At 36.6% G+C, this 14,386-nt stretch overlaps 1 protein-coding gene across 2 annotated transcripts in view; it reads left to right on the plus strand.

Moving 5' to 3' along the window:
* The window catches only part of zfpm1 (zinc finger protein, FOG family member 1), a 283,508-nt gene that overhangs the window by 119,750 nt on the left and 149,372 nt on the right, over positions 1–14,386 (plus strand). The gene's annotated exons all lie outside the window — the stretch shown is intronic.

Consider the following 14,386-nt stretch of genomic DNA (forward strand, 5'->3'; position numbering starts at 1 on the left):
TTAGAAAATGTACCACAACGTCTGACATACCTCCTTTTTACTGTTTTCTCACAGCTTGGATTGCTGCTGTCATAATCGGTTTGAGTTTCATGGTTTGTTTCAATTACGTTAGTATTTGCAGGACTTGTTGTGTTGAAGTGACATTCGGCATCTGTCAAGCGTTGTAAGCATACAACCAGTTTCATCGATAACTTCGCATCCAGCTTTTGAGAGTTGAAACATTCATAAACATCAAAGTGTCCACTACTCAAATCGTCACCTGTGAATCTAAGATGTTTAAGAGGCATTGGCGGTTCTCCAAACGTGTAAAATAGGCAGGCAGCCAACTACGTGGGAGGCGTGGGGATGGGGGACGCAATATAGGCAGGCAGCCAACTACATGGGAGGCTGGGGGACACAGGACGCAACCTCACCTCACACGGCGACCGAGCTGCAGGCTATGGACGTATATATGTACGTAAGTAGGATTCAGTTATGACCGTTACACGTAGAATTTCAAAATGAAACCTGCTTAACTTTTGTAAGTAAGCTGTAAGGAATGAACCTGCCAAATTTCATCCTTCTACCTAACACGGGAAGTTGGAGAATTAATGATGAGTGAGTCAGTGAGGGCTTTGCCTTTCGTCGTGTCGCAAAAGTCAATGAATGACTGCTAATAAAGTGACCAAGTTAGAAGAAGTAAGGCAGGACAAAATTTCTTTGTATACAAATCTAAAAATAGCCTACCTAATTCTAAGAACGCGCACAAAAGCAAGGGAACGATGGGAGCACCAGAACTCTGCTCGCATCGCGTCGCTTCATACCGCAAGTAGTAAGTCTGTGATAAGCAGAATACTGCTACTCTTTGCACTCACGGGACAGAAGGACAATCCTGACCGCTTTTATATAGTGTCTTGATGACAAAATGTAGACATAAACTATATAATTTGTGAAGCCTACAGTTTATGCCTACACTTTGTCATGGAATAGCAGGCTGTTTGCTGCTTGTCTTTATTGGCACATTTACAGGACAAAAGACTCTGATGGAGAGGTGCAAAGGGATTTAAGGTGAGCCGGATTTACGAGTTTTTTCAGAGGCTTTGGTAATTCTAGTGTTAAAATGCTTTACTCCTTCTCTGACGTTAACCAGGATTTAGGAGAACTCAGTTCTGCTAATTCACTAGGTTCTAGCAGAAGATTGCATTCAGGCAGAGATCAGCACGCACATCCTGAGAAACCCAGGTATATTCCTGTTGCAGTTTACAGATTCGGGAAGGTTTTATAAAGCAGGCAGACACTCTCAGGACATTGGGTAAATAGATCCTTGCAGAAAATAAGATGGTGACATGGAGCACACTAAAAGAGTGAACGTGACTTCAGCAACATCACAAAAATAACATTGGCTGGTTTCAATAGCTGTTATTTTACAAGGTGATTCCTGTGGCCATAACAGTGGAAAGGTGCTTCTTCTGAAAGTATGGCGATGGATCATTCATTGTTAAATACACCCATTACTGGGCTTTAGTTTAATTCAGTGTGTGTGTGTCTTTGTCTTTCAATCTCTGCACTCATTACAGTATTCTTGATGCTGTTCCTAAGTGACATCAATTACATGCAGCTTAGTGCAATATCCTACCTTATGTTTTCCTTGTTCTTCTTTTACTATTATTGTTATCTTTGTGGTGAAGATGTAGAGTTAGTATCAGAAAAGTACAATGCATCATCAGGCTTTCCAGGGAAGCTTCAAAACGTCATCATGAGCAAACACTTTGCAGGCTCACGCTACCATAAAATTGTGATGTCATTCATTCTCAAACACAAACTCTTATTCTTAGCTGGGGGTAAGAGTAGGAGGCTTTGTAAATGATTCTCATGTACTACTCTGAGGTAGGGCAAATTCTTAGACTAGTTCGACTTCTTTCGCAATTCCTTGGAGTAATTCTGAGATGCATGACAAATATGAGCCCTGAAAATTTCTAAGATTGTGGTCACTTATAATTGTTTTCAGAATTGTTAGACGCAGTCTTAAAATTTCCCACATTATTAAAAAATGCCCAATGATTTCAGTAATATTTTCCAGTACTATTTTATGTCCCTTAATATTTGGTCAGTTCAAGTCTTTTTTTCTCATTTTTGTCTGTTTGCTGTGTTTGTTGTTTGCTGTTTATGAACTAGTCTATTTGAAGACAGTACTGCACACCAAACAGGTAGGGACAATGACTGAAGCAAACTCTTAGGAATCTGAAATGCATATTTTTCAGATTGTGGATAGGGTCTGTTTGGGTTTTTAATGTGGCATAATGCTTCACTTTTGATACTATTATTTTTGTCAACTCTCCCGAGTATTTTCTGCATGGTGATGATTTAATTTCTTATTCTTGTTTGTCTGTTGGTCTTGATAAACAGTAACTAGGTTGTGAAATAAAAAGGTAGCTGATAGAATATTAGAAACATTAGTTTTATGAGTTGTTAAACATGAAACATGTTTTTCTACAAGAAAAATAAAAAATGACTGCTGCATGGAAGCTCCAAATAGAAAGTAAGAATATCCTAATTTGTAAATTCTCAGGTGGAATTAATAAATCCCAATGCAGTTATTTTAATGGGTGTTTGTTTCTATCAGACTTGTTCCTGCCAGTGATAACTGTTACCAGTGTCTCTAGTAGAAAGGATTAGAATTTTTCAACACTTTTATTTAATTTGCTGTACTCTTCCTGGCATTCTTAAGACAGCCATGCTATTACCATAAACTCACTTCCACCTGTCTTTTGAGGTTGAGCAGACTCATTTTTCTGCCACATTCTGATAAAAGAAATCAAAGACTTTCTTTCCCTCCCTCCCAGAAAAAGCCTGCTGTTATCAAGCAGACAACTTCTGCTCATTAAGGAGTTAATTTTCTGTCCCCTATCTCTGATTAACATAGTCAACCTAAATCACTGTGAATTCTTTAAAATTCTTCCATGTTATCAAAAAAGGGAGGGGGGAATATTTAATCGTTTAAGTAGTCTATCTGGAGAACTTATATGGCGATGTAAAGAAATCCAGCAAAGCCAAGCTCAATAATTCAGTTTTTAAAGCATGAAAAAAAAAAAAAAAGAGTTGATGAAATTCCACTATCAGCGCCGAACCAATATGCAAAATATCTCGCTGGAAATCAAATAGCTATTATGTTTTCATTTCCATTTTGGCGTATTTGCTTAATGAAGAATAGACAGATCAGACCAGCTGAGGGTGCCTGCATGAGATGATAACCGCACAAGGCTCCCAGCAATCCGAGAGGAATGACGCTCCCAGTCACATCAATTTTTTTTTTTTTAAGTGAGAAAAGAAGTCTGTTTAACTCATTCCTTACTCTGCCACAGCAGGGCAGCAAGTCTCATGTGATGAGAGTTTTAATTAGTTAGTTACAGAGTTTAAGTATTTAAATGAATCTAACACACCTGCACCATAATATGAATTGAGGGGTGTAATGTTTCCCAAAAACATTTTATTCTAAATAGCTTATAGGCTTTATATAGATGGGAGAATGTTTCTTTTATATTCTTGTTTTCATGCATAGGGGTAAACCACATTAATATTACTTATGAAAATGCTTTATTCTTTTAAATCTAACGGTTTTACACAGAATTAATACAAATATATGTCACATTTTCCCATGTAAAATATCTCAGAAAAAAATTATAAGGCATTTTCATCAAACATATATTTAATGAAGGAATGTCATTAATAATAATTCATTACATTAAGGAATATTTAGTGATATTTATACCTAATATATAGACTACAAAAAGACAAATAAGGAGGTGTGCGGCACTTCAGTAAATTCCTTTTTAGGCCTAATTCCATTTTTTAATTTATCGAGCAATTAATGTGAACTGTTCTGATTAAAAATCAGTTTATGCTGTGTACTTTCTGAAATTGCTACAAAATGTTTAGAAATTCGAAAGCTTAATAATTTCTTGAGGTCAAGTATAAATGTTTTGTTTGTGACTTGAAAAAGAATATGAACTTTATGAAGTTTGTTGGAAATAGAATAGCTATAACAGAGAAAATGGTCAAAAGGATCACAGAGAATAAACAATTGTGATTATTCAAATATTATTTAGTCTTGTTTCCTCTCAGTTTAAGAGAAGTAAAAAATATAAAATATAAGGGCTCTTTCTTCCGACACGCTAACTTCCCAAAATTCTAGATATGGAAGACAATTCCAAGGCTAGTTTCCTTTTCATTAGTTTCAGGAAATATCAATTATATTCTTTTCTGACATTTAAGGAGCAGCATGCATGTGACATCTTTTTAAAAATTAAAGTTATGTTTCTTCTTTACAGTATTGGGAATACTGTGATTTGTAGAACTGAAAACTTGTATTTGTTTCTAAACCGACCCTCACAATTACTTATTTAAATTAATGGCACTTTGTCATTCAGAACAATTTGGAATAGGTACACAATTTTTCAGATTTTTTTTTCTGCCACTGAATAATTTGAGTACAATACATATTTATGGTTAGTAATATGTAACATTAAAACTATAATTTTCCCTGAAATATTGTTTTACTCTTGTGCAAAATAAACCCTGTGTGTGTGCGTGTGTGTGCGTGTGTGTGTGTGTGCTCATTTGTAGATGTATTTTTCTTTTTTATTTATATTGTGAGTTTCTAATAAATACAACTGAATAGAAGATTTTGCACTAAAATATATTTGCTTTACATTATCATCACTTCTAATATGTGTCACATGTAAAATTGAAATTAATGAAATAATTTTTTAGCAGCGTAACACATAGAAAAGAGGTCTGACCAACATGAAAACTATTCAATTTTCAAAGACATGTAAATAAATAGATATTTACTGTATGTTAAGTAAAGTGGTGTGTGTGTGTGTGTGTGTGTGTATATATTCTGCATTCCATACAGACTTTTCAGTATATTTTTCAAAGGCTGATATTTTTAAGAGATCAACATCAGTGTGCCATCTCTGCATTAGTCCTACACTTGAAGGCTCACATTTGTGTGGTCACTGGCCAGAAATTCAACATACACATTTTCTTATTAAGGCTCACACACTGTAGCTTGTGATGATAAGGATACCTTAGAGCAGTGCTTACTGGTGAGCAGTAAAGTGAAATTCTGAAAATTTCTGTATGTACTTTGCATTTTCTCAATGGCTTAAATCAAAAGTACTTACCAAATGCAAGCCACTTTTTTTTTCTGGTCTATGATTCAACCTCTACTTTAGACCATTATTACATATGAGTAACAGTGACAAATGATAATAGTAAATTCTGTTTAACTAATAACTCATTTATTTTTCTTACCCTTTGTGTTTATTTTTTTTGTAACACATTATATAGTACGTTGCTTAAATGTGTTATAAGAATAGTTTCTTCATATAAAGAACTCCTCTGACACCATTCATACCATGCTATTCCCAAACCTGCTTAATTCAATTAAGGGTTCCAAGGTACTGGGATGAATTTTGGCAGCATTAGAAGCAAGATAGTTACTAACCCTGGGTGGAGTCAAAACCCATTGAAGGCCTCATCCATGCACACATCCACAGTTACCAAGAGTACGGCCAAGAGTCACCTATTAATCTAACTTGCTTGTCTTTGTGCATCTGGAAGAAGAAAACAGAATACCTGAAGAAGAGCCATGTGGATATGGGATTAATGTGCAAATTCCACACAGATTTTGACTGATTATGGGATTTGAATCTGAGGTGCTAAATTTATGAGGTCTCCACACTTACTTCTATGTCACTGTGCTGCCCTGACAGTATTCATAGTTCTCTTCATTTCAGAACATGCAACTGAATTATCTGGATTAATGGTCATTGGTCAGATAGAAAAAGACAGTACCAATATATAAATTCAAATCAAATTATAATTTTAGTAACACTGTGTCAAATTTGCTTCTATGACTTTTCCCTCAAATAATACAAAAACACAGCATATTGGCTTTAGAGACAGACATTTTGTTTATGGTTTTAGGCCAAACCTCTGGCACCTCAATTTTTTTAACTGCACACTTAGAATCTTACCTCTGAAGCAAGGCATATATGAGGAAGCAATGGCATATACATCTCCCCATCTTGACTGCTTGGCACTACACTGGTCTCCCAGAAGAACTGATCTTGCACACACAAACACCCATCTTCCTTTGCCTAATAACTTAAAAATGATACAAAGGCTGAACATCTCTAGGTTAGGACAGTATTCATTCTAAAACGATCATAATCTTCTACGTACTGATGGCTTCTCAAAATAGCGTAAAAGACCAGTAATATAAAAGGGCATTTTTCAAGATAAAGAGAGAACATGATGTATCTTTTTACAAAGATGTTTACTTCTCTTAATTGTACGAAGTTGTATTCTTTTAAATGTTTTTGTAAATACAGAATTTCTTTATCTGTATTAGTTGTAGATGATTTCTACACTGTGTATTTGTTTTTGATGTATATGGATCATGGCTTGTTATCAGAAGATGTATTGACTTATGGTTTGATTAATATGTTTTACACCTCCATTTAGGCTAGCAATTGGTGATACTCCATGACATGGAAATATTGGATTATATATACAGTAGGTTTATCCAAGGCTTTTGGAAATTTTTACTCTGTTCTGTGACAACACTTTGTCAACCTGAACTGCACTTGTTTAACCAGTCATAGAAAAGGCAATTAAAAGCACATGAAACAATAGCCATTTTGGCTATTTTATACTTGTGAAAATGTGTCCCTTATACTGGCTAAACTGTAAGTGTTAGGGTCCTCTGCCATTTTAATGCTACATGATTAAATATTAATGAAATTATATTGAACAAGTTACAGTAAATGAAAGATAATATTTTCATTTTTGTGGTTCAAGATATAAAATAATTAGCATTAATTTGATTCTCTTGACGATATGACAGAACTGCTGAATATACACAGGTATACACAGTAAATACACCTATATGATACACACTAGTAAAACCTACAAATATTTGAAATTTTGCAAATATACCGCAAGACATTACAAATATTTGAAATTGCTGCAGCTGATTTATGATTTATATATGACTGCAAAGTCCTGTTTTCATCATCCATTTCTCCAGTATCGTAATGGTAAATTCTCTTAGCTTAAATTCTCTTAACTTATTCTTAATTAATCAGTGTTTAAATGCATATTGTTGGAACCTGATTTACTGTTCAATAATACGTAAATTGTCTTTCCTTTGGCTGCAAATTAGTAACCTAAAGTTTAGTTCTGTGGTCAAACATGGCCAAAATGAAACTGCTTGCTCAAGAAGCTCATCAGTCTATTGTTGTTTTGCAAAATGAAAGTTATTCCATGCAACAGATTGTACAAAATCTTTACTTTTTTGGCAAAGGCATCCTTTACTTTCTCAAAAAAAGAGGGCAAGCTAGATCTAACCAGGATAGAAAAAGAAGTACTAAAGAGAGTAAATGCATTAGCCTGTAGTTTGAGAAATAGATGCCTTGCAGGCAGTGACAAAGCAACCACATGGAATGGATGGGAAACCCCATGGCCCCCCTAAGCCCTGACCACCTTACTTTTTATTTTCCAAAATTTACAAAGGTTTAAGTTTACCAATCTAAGCATGTGTGGTCAGGATTGCAACCTGTGATTTGGAAGCATATACTATTAGACTAGTGACAGCTCCAGTTCTAACAGCGGCCGTCATTGATTATACTAGGTGTGGCCAGTACAATGATAGAAATGTGTCACCCGATCATTTGTATTGTGGTTCAGTAGTGTTGGAAGGCAACAATTAAAGTTCTGAATAAGGTGGAGGCATGTTTATTGTTGACGGGCAGCAACAAAGCTCAGAATACGGTGGATCTATGGGTAAGATTGTTAGTATGTACTGTATTGCTTCTAATAATTGAAACTATTTATGTAAGGTACAATAAGTTTTGTTTGTGTATTTGGGCCAGCTTCAAGCTTGCCTGAAATTTATACTGCATGTATTTTGTTTTTCCTGTAACAGTAACAGAAGCTGAAAGATCTGTCAGTAAACCGAGACTGATTAAATAAAAAATCTATTTGAGATTAGCTGTGTCGCAAATAAGTCTATCAAGCTGGGCAATTCTCCCTATTGAAAAGAAAGAAGCAAAAACAAATAAATAAATAAACATAAAGTCTTGTCAAGGAATTTGCCAAAAAGAAATCTAGAAAGAAAAACTTATCTGAGGTGATTGCATAATTAGTTTTCCTATATGACTAGCATTTGTGAGAATAACTTTCTAGTTTTGATTGTAATATTCAAGTTATCAGTTGAGAACATTCACTTGAGAATGTGATTAACAAAGATTTTCTTGTTTATTTGTGTGATATCACAGTAACAATTTTATAAATTGCAAATCATACCTTGTGAAACATAGAAAATAATAAATTGACCTGATATAATACAATTCACTGTATGCTTTCTGTCATTAATGTTACCATACACATTGATTAAAACAGAATAAAATAAAATAAAGGGTCTGCTTTTCCTGAGGTTCCTGTTCAGTAAAAATTCCATGCAGGATTAGTTCTAAATCACTTTGCATTAAATGTCCATGCAATTTAATAAATAAATAGCCTACAAATATTTTGCATAGTATTGTAATTTTAAGTGGCCTACTCATGTTTCTGAGATAATGCATTTGCAGTGTCATCTCTTACACAAAAATTTAATATTTGATGTGCAAAGATGCTACAGGGTGGCCCACAAAAAAGTAGCTCGCGTTACTATAGTATTACTGGCGGCCTTCCGTAAAGAAAGAAAGAACTTGAAATGCCAAAATCTTTACTCACTCTTTACAGAAAGTGCTGGAAATGATCCCCTTGTGCATCAATGCAGTTTGGGGCGCGCCTTAACATGTTGTCATATACGCGACGCAACTCTGGGGCACCAATGCTCTGAATTGCATTACGAATATTGTCTTTCAACTGCTGTAAAGTTCTCGGGTTATTAGCGTACACTTTTCCCTTCAAATTGCCCCACAGATAAGTCACATGTTGTTAAGTCCGGCGATCTCGGTGGCCACAATCCTTTGGTGACAATCCTGTCTTCTGTAAATGCCTCCCGAATTCGTGCCAGTGACACGTGTGACAAGTCGCGCCGTCCTGTTGGAAGAAGGTGTACTCGCGTTCTTCCAGCGTCAACTGTCCGTAAAATTCCTCAAAAATTCTCATGTACACGTTCGTGTTCACTGTTGTCTCAAAAAATATGGGACCCACAATCCGAGTTCCAGACACAGCACACCAGACGCCGACTTTCTGATCGTGAAGAGGTTCCTGATGAATCGCATGCGGGTTGACTACTGACCAATATTTGCTATTCTGCAAGTTCACATACCCTGACAGATGGCGTCCCCCAATAAACTCGGTGGAAGGGTTGGGTTGACAAGGTGCTACGGGGAAGGATTCACTCGGCGCGCCACTCTGGCAGGAAGGCGGGCTACTTTTTCGTGGGCCACCCTGTATATTCAATTAAATATATCAACATTTTATTGAGTTTTTTGTTTCCTTGAAGTCTTTATATTTTTATTTTCCTTAATGTTATATGGGACAACCCTCAATATTTTTTCCCATTTTTCCCCCAATGTACTAGTTATTCCACTGCTTACAGGTCCTCAGTTGACCACTTCCTTAAATAGTACATGCCAAACAACCAGTGTCCATATACGGAATGTAAATATTCATGTACTGATCCAAGACTGAATATTCCATTCGTACATTTAGACATTTTAAGAACTCTTGGCTCAAATAGTTAGTATTAGTCCCTCAAGTAAGTGTTTCTGTAACTGTCTATCGGTCTCTGACAGTCTGCTGGAAAAAGGTTTTTCCTACTCCTCCAAGCAGAATTTATTCAGCTGTGTGATGTTGGGGGCATCTTGTGCGCACAATCAATTTCAAATCCACCTTTAGCATCTTGAGGTGCTTGGAATTGGCCAAATCATTCCATTTCTCTCTTTCTTTTCAGACATTCTTTGGTGGATTTACTGGTATGTTGAAGGTCATTCTCAAGTTGCAAGGGCTGCTCTCACTTGAGCTTCTGTGCCTAGTCCTAGACATTTGTGTATTCAATGTCATTCTCAAATCTAACTGAAAGTTCCAATTCCCAGACATCGGTGCATTACATGTCATTGTGAAATCCATCTATCTTTCTTGTTGGTGTTGATGTAAACTAAAGACTCTTACAAACAAGAATTTAGTTTTTGTAAGTTGTTTGGCAATGTACTATGAATATTAATTTGGTTAGGGTTTTTAACTTCTTCCTTCGTCACTTTTTGCTCTCATGGGTCTTTTGGCCCATATCTATTTTTTGAGTCTATTTTTTCGATTTCTTAATGAGTTAATTTTCTGGTCACAACTTTCTGTTCATTGTCATCAGGGTTTTGACAGAGAGAAAATGCAAACTTCACACTGAAAAAGGCAATTGACCTGGCATAGGAACCCAGGTTTTTGAAGCTATGAGAAAGCATCACTAACAGGTGTACCACTATGATGCCAGAAGTTGAAAAATGTGTTTTTTGAATGAGGTCTGGTGCAAATCACACTTACGTGTTTATTCTTTGTGCATTGCTTACCAGATTTTTAGACTCATTTCTTAATCAAGGTTTCCTTAACTGCCTTTAAATTGACCATAATTAAATAAATTACTTTTCTAATCCTGTGCCTTCTTCATAAATTTAGAAAAAAAATTGGTTTGTTATTTAAAATGTGGGTTTATACACAATGTCAAATTTATAATAGAATCGGTTCCTGTAATTCAGATATTTTTTTAAACCAGCCACTTAATTGTGAGCACGTTGGAGCATAAATGACAGTGAATTATCTTACATGTTATTTGCTCCTGCCGCTGCTCAGTGCTAATTGTCTGCTTAAACTATTTAGAACCAATTAAGGCAGCAAATCTCAATAAACATGTGAATTAAAATTAAGAAAAAACAAACAGATAAAGGGGATGGGCTCATATACTCTAAAAGCTACATCGCTAATAAATGTAAAATACACATTGTTATGTATTTCAGGGTCTTCTGGTAGTGATATAAACACACTGCCTACGTAAATAAATACAATTACATTTAGGAATAAATCATTGGTTGAAAGAAAGTGATTGCCCAGGTTATGTCTTACAAGTAAGGTCGAGAATCCATAGAATAAAGCATTATTGGAAGTTAGGTCCATGTTGAGGATGGAAAGGATTCATTAATCGTGAGTTCCTGCCAATTTTTATTTGCCAAAGTTAAGTGAATGACAGTAGTACCATCTCAGCTGGAATAGATGTGCATTGTTACACTACATAGTGAGTTGTCTCTGAAGTTTTGAACATTTTAAGTTCCACTCTGCTTATTTTACTATCATATATTAGTGCTTATTTAGACTTCTGATCTCTTAACATTTTAGCCAGGAACACTCTGGATGTTTTAACAATATTTTGAAATTTACACTGCATCTTTTTGTTTTTGGACAAGTATTGTTTCTCATACATGTACACAGTGAAGGCCGGGTTCGACTTTACTTAGTAGTATTCAATACGTCCTGTAATGGAACCGAGGCAGCCAGCAAGCCCCAGATCCCCAACATGAGCACACATAGAGTCCCGGGTTCAAATAAAAAGTGGTTTATTAACCAAAATACCTCAAAAGTAGCACAAAAGCACAGGTTCAATTAATCTTTCCAATATTTCCTCACAACTCAATTCTCCTCTCCTTTCACCACCACACTGCTCTCCTCCAGTCAAGTGTTGCTTTCCAGCCTCCCAGCTCTGACTCGCCTAGATAAGGGAGTGCAGTCCCTTTTATTATGGAACCGGGAGTACTTCCAGTGCCAGGGCCAGTGCCCGATGTAAGTATTTCCAGGTCATATGGAAGTCCCATAAATTGGGGAGCGCATTTCCCGACAGCGCCCCCATGTGGCACCCATGGTCCCCAGCAGGGCTGAGTCGCCAGACTACAATTTCCAGCATTCCCTAGTGGTTCCCAAATGGGCGCCGATATCTAAGGCTGCTGCCTTCTCATGTCCTGGGGGAATAACATATCCCCTTCATGCAGCGTCTTTTACAACTGATGGGCTATCCGTCTGTCCATTCTGGGTCTGGCTCCTTCCTCTCTTGGAATGCCCATCTATCTGCTCAGAGCCTCCCGTCCAGGTAAGGAACCATCCCCTTTTTTGGTCGGGATGCCCGTCCAACCCATGTTGCACTGACAGCCCTTAGCAATATTATAAGTCTTTTGTATTTGTGCTCCAACTTAGAATATAAACCACTTCATACATTGAACAAAAAGGATCTAGAAATGCCATGATTCATTTGATTTGCAGGATGTGTCCCATTTTAACTAGTAGCCATTTTTTAAGAATTAATGGTAGAGTGTAAACTTAGGGTTTGTTTGGGATTATTCTTACTTAAATAAGAGGTTTTAACTTGTTCAGTCTTAACTGTGAATCAGCTCTTTTTTACTGTAAGTGTTGGTCTTCATTAAATGTTTGCCTACCATTGCATGCTAGTATACCAATGTGATCTTCTGTCTTCAAGATAAAACTGAGAAACCCATCTTCTAAACAAAGCTTGCACTCTGTTTGTATTTTTTTCTTTATTAAATGTAACTGTCATTATTTGCATGTTGAACATCTTTAGAACTGTTTGCCTTCTAGGCAAATCCATTGGAACGCTCCCTTGATATTTAACAGAGCAAACATAATTTTGAGTCTAGTAAAATGGTAAATTGATTATCCTTTTTCTCCATACTATTAGGAAATGAGCCTCAAGACACGTTTGCAGCCAGTGCCTAACTGTTTTATACAGTATGCATAGGCATAAAAGACACTGAAATCAAGTTAAGAGTGTAGTGTTTGTCATCATCTCTTCATCTGTAAGGTATTAAAGGCTTGCAGATTTAAGAGTTGAAGCCAATTTCTTCTTATAGTGTTGATAAAGTCAAAGTAATGGTTAAAGTAAAATGGAATTAGAGCAGCTGGGGTGCCATTTTTAGTTAGGATGGGCACGAAGAATAGATCTCTCTCTCTCTCTCTCTCTCTCTCTCTCTCTCTCTCTCTCTCTCTCTCTCTCTCTCTCTCTCCATATATATATATATATATATATATATATATATATATATCTATACTAATAAAAGGCAACACACTCACTCACTGACTGACTGACTGACTCACTCACTCACTCACTCACTCACTCACTCACTCATCACTAATTCTCCAACTTCCCATGTAGGTGGAAGGCTGAAATTTGGCAGACTCATTCCTTACAGCTTACTTACAAAAGTTAGGCAGGTTTCATTTCGAAACTCTATGCGTAATGGTCATAACTGGAACCTCTTTTTTGTCCATATACTGTAATAGACTGCAGCTCAATGGCCGTGGAAGGCGGAGTTGCGTATCGCGTCATCACGCCTCCCACGTAATCACGTGAACTGACTATGAACGCAGTACCTAGAAAACAAGGAAAAGCCCCAAGGAGCACTGAAGAAAACATTCATTACACAATTGAGAAGGCAGCGAAACAATAAAGCGAGCGAGTGACGCATACAAGCATATTCATAAGTGCAGCTACTGCGGAAACAAAGCACGGTGTAAACCGTAAGTTTAAATTACGTTTATAGAAACGCTCCCACTGCCGTTTGCAATACCATATTCGCGACATACAAGTTTAATGAGAAGACACGAGGTATAAACAAGACTTTGGATCACTTCATAACGGAGTTAAAATTGCTGTAGCGAGAAACTTTTAAGTGCCGGGTCTTAGCTAACATTAAATAAAGCCGTGGACATCGCAACATCACACGAGAGCGGCTCACGTGAACTGACTGAGTGCAGCACGAGTGATCACTTCGATGAATCAAACCTGTTCAAAAAACACATTACACAATTGATAATGTAGGAAAAGAATATGAAGCGACTGACGCATACAGACATATTCATGAGTGCAGGTGCTTCGGAAACAAAGCACCGTGTAAACCTAAAGTTTAAATTAAGTTCATAGACCTACAAAAGGTTGCCATTGATTTGAGGCAAGATTGCTTTTCTCTTGTACAACTATACGTTGCATTCTCAACAATAAGCTTGCACGGCTTGGTCATATTACAACCGGAGTGCTGAACTAACAACGTGGTATACAAAGAGAACTATAACAATCGTAATAAACGAACAATAAAACAGTGGAGAACCCGTGGATTAAATAAAAAGGCTGCTTCCTTGGCGAAGCAAGGAAAAAGGATGACCTTATATGGCGTTCATTTATAAAACAGCGGAGAAGCTGTGTAAAGTCTGCTTCACAAAAAAAACAGCAGAGCGCCTTATATGAGCAGGCAGTCAGCTAAAGAAGGGAATCAATAAATAACTATAATCGTAATAAACGAACAAAAAATAGCAGAGAATCCGCGGACTACATAAAGGAAAT

This window comes from Erpetoichthys calabaricus, chromosome 9, assembly GCF_900747795.2.
Source record: "Erpetoichthys calabaricus chromosome 9, fErpCal1.3, whole genome shotgun sequence".
In the NCBI taxonomy this organism is placed as follows: Eukaryota; Metazoa; Chordata; class Cladistia; order Polypteriformes; family Polypteridae; genus Erpetoichthys; species Erpetoichthys calabaricus.